The 2,500-nt window shown below is 36.9% G+C and overlaps 1 long non-coding RNA gene across 1 annotated transcript in view; it reads right to left on the reverse strand.

The window, feature by feature from the left end:
* Positions 1-2,070: 2,070 nt before the first annotated feature.
* Positions 2,071-2,500, reverse strand: part of LOC143035881 (uncharacterized) — a 7,465-nt gene continuing 7,035 nt past the window's right edge. The window contains exon 3 of the long non-coding RNA XR_012967336.1: positions 2,071-2,379. This is a non-coding gene — a long non-coding RNA (uncharacterized LOC143035881). The remainder of the gene's footprint in view (positions 2,380-2,500) is intronic.

Genomic DNA, 2,500 nt, shown 5'->3' on the forward strand with positions numbered 1-2,500 from the left:
GACCAGTGTGAATTGTGAATCTAAACAATTGTATTTCCTTTAGTGCATGCTTTAAAGAATTAGGATTTGCTTTTAGGGAGACTACGGATTTTTTTTTTTTCTCAATTTTGTAAAGTCTTCTAGTAAGCATTTCGTTGTTAAGCACTTCTCATTACTGTGGATTAAGCATTAAAGCAAATTTCGAAGTAGTCACAAAATTCAGAGATGTTCAAAGATGTGACAGTGTGACGCACTCTTCAGTGTTCGTAATCGTTCATAGATTTCATTCATTTCGAAACTGAAATGAAGTCTTGGAAACAAAGAAATGTGAGGTTCCAAAATTGTAGTGACTTGCTTCGGAGCAGTACCTGATTGTAGTGGGAATGAAACAGAAAGACTCATCCCATTTAGATTATTTACTTTGTTCACGAATTCTGAGTGAGCATCTGGCTGAAAGGCGCCCAGATGAGCAAGTTTAGTAAGTGCTGGATTCAAGCTAATCAGTTAGAACCTAAATGAGGTATGGATCAGCGAAGATAATTTTTCCTGTAATGTTTTTTTTCTTTCTTTCTTTCTTCTCCTTCCAGCGTTATTGTATCGCTGGTTGTTACTGCAATTATATATTGCGCGTTGGTACCACAAACGAATCTGTATACCAGTAATATGTCCTTCGGCGCATGAAGTGTTGTTGGTGGTGATTGTGTGACGTCATGTCGACGATTCTTTTTTTTATGACGATGATTCCCTTTTTTTTTTTTTTTTTTTTTGCGACGTAAAAATAGTGATTCTTTTTTCTTCTTGTACGAGGGAGAAAGACGCTTGTAATTTGAAATTTATGGAGAGATAAGTCTGTACGTCAGACCAACTCAAGTTACATATAGCTCGGCATCCATCATCTCAGCTCTAAAGTTCCCATCTCAATAGCTTTCCATAAATCACTAGTACTTTGAGGCCATCTGTGGCATATTACGTGTGCATTGTATGATATTTGAATCATTTGCAATGAAGCACCCATCTATTATGTTCGATTTTAGGTTAAAAATAAATATATATGTACAAATCAATAAATATTGGAAAAATCTATCGACTAGTTTTGCATGCGTTGTTTTATGCTGACGTCAAACCTCGTAGTAAGATTGCGATTACTACATTTTTTGTTAGTTTTAGAAAACGTTGCATGACCAGACCATTTGCTACTTGGTGATATCATGCAAGGCATGCAAGTCAACACGTCACCAACGTTAACGTCACTTCCAATGACGACTCTGTGACGTCAGACGATTTTGTTCAATTTGAGAGCTGAGATCTATCGGAGAGGTTCCCATGGCGATATCTATTTATTTTCTTGACCACCATGTAGATATTTTGTATCTTTGCGTAATAAGTAGGGTAATTTTAACATGAACTTGCGTTGGATTGGGGCTAGCACTACAACGACTGAGTTGAGCACTATTTCTTTTAATATATTGACCGTTATATCAGACCAGAACCTACAGTATATATCACCGAACATCACCGTGCATTTGCAAGAAGTTTCTGACTCTACGGCAGAACTGTAGTCATATACTCGTGCATCACAACCGCGATACCGCGTCAGAACGGGGCATAATCACCACGACAACCGGAAGTTGGGCATCCTGTGGCATACTATGTGGCATCATCAACCAAAATGACCAAAGGTGTGGAGGCACCTAGAGGTGCCGTTAAGGACTCTTATGTACATACTATGTATGATTGATTAAATGTTCTTCCTTTTGTATCTCGTGGTTTTATTTATCCTTCCAGAAACATCTCCATCCCAGTACTTGTCGCGGTAGAAAAAGCCATCCTAACGCGCTTCCCAGCAATATACTATAAGTTTTCAGAAATGCAATGATCTATATATATATATATATATATATATATATATATATATATATATATATATATATATATATATATATATATATATATATAACTTTCAATCTTGCATTTAACACTGGAAACATGAAATAACGTGCCAATCATATACTTGAACATACTAAATTGTAAAGAGAGAGAGACGAAAAATACAAAATGTGGATATATCAGAATGGCAACACTTGTAACGAAAAGGTAAATTGTTTGAAAATGTCGACTGCTGATGGATTTTGAATAAGCTAGGTTTGTGCTGCGCATTATATATTTTCTTTTGACTGAAAGAGATCCTTATAATGATTATATATATTCTTTGAATACAAGGTCGTGGGTACAAATGAGATCTTCACACCATAAACACAGTATCATGAATAACAACGTGTCTTTATTCGGACGAAACTCAAGCAGAAGACGAACACTAGGCAACGGTCGGTCCAGTAGGGTCCACCGTGCACGTCACTCGTTCGGGCACGCCGACTTGATGTTGAGTCACGCAAACTTCACCTGCGGACGTGACAAGAGCTAATGAGTCAATGGACAAATGAACAGACAAGTAAATGAGAAATAAACGAATGAAGAAGGGGATAAGTGTCCTAACAGCTAAGTCGGTAAAATGCTATAAATG

The sequence above is a fragment of the Oratosquilla oratoria genome, chromosome 19 (assembly GCF_046742065.1).
Source record: "Oratosquilla oratoria isolate Oo_2021 chromosome 19, ASM4674206v1, whole genome shotgun sequence".
Taxonomy (NCBI): Eukaryota; Metazoa; Arthropoda; class Malacostraca; order Stomatopoda; family Squillidae; genus Oratosquilla; species Oratosquilla oratoria.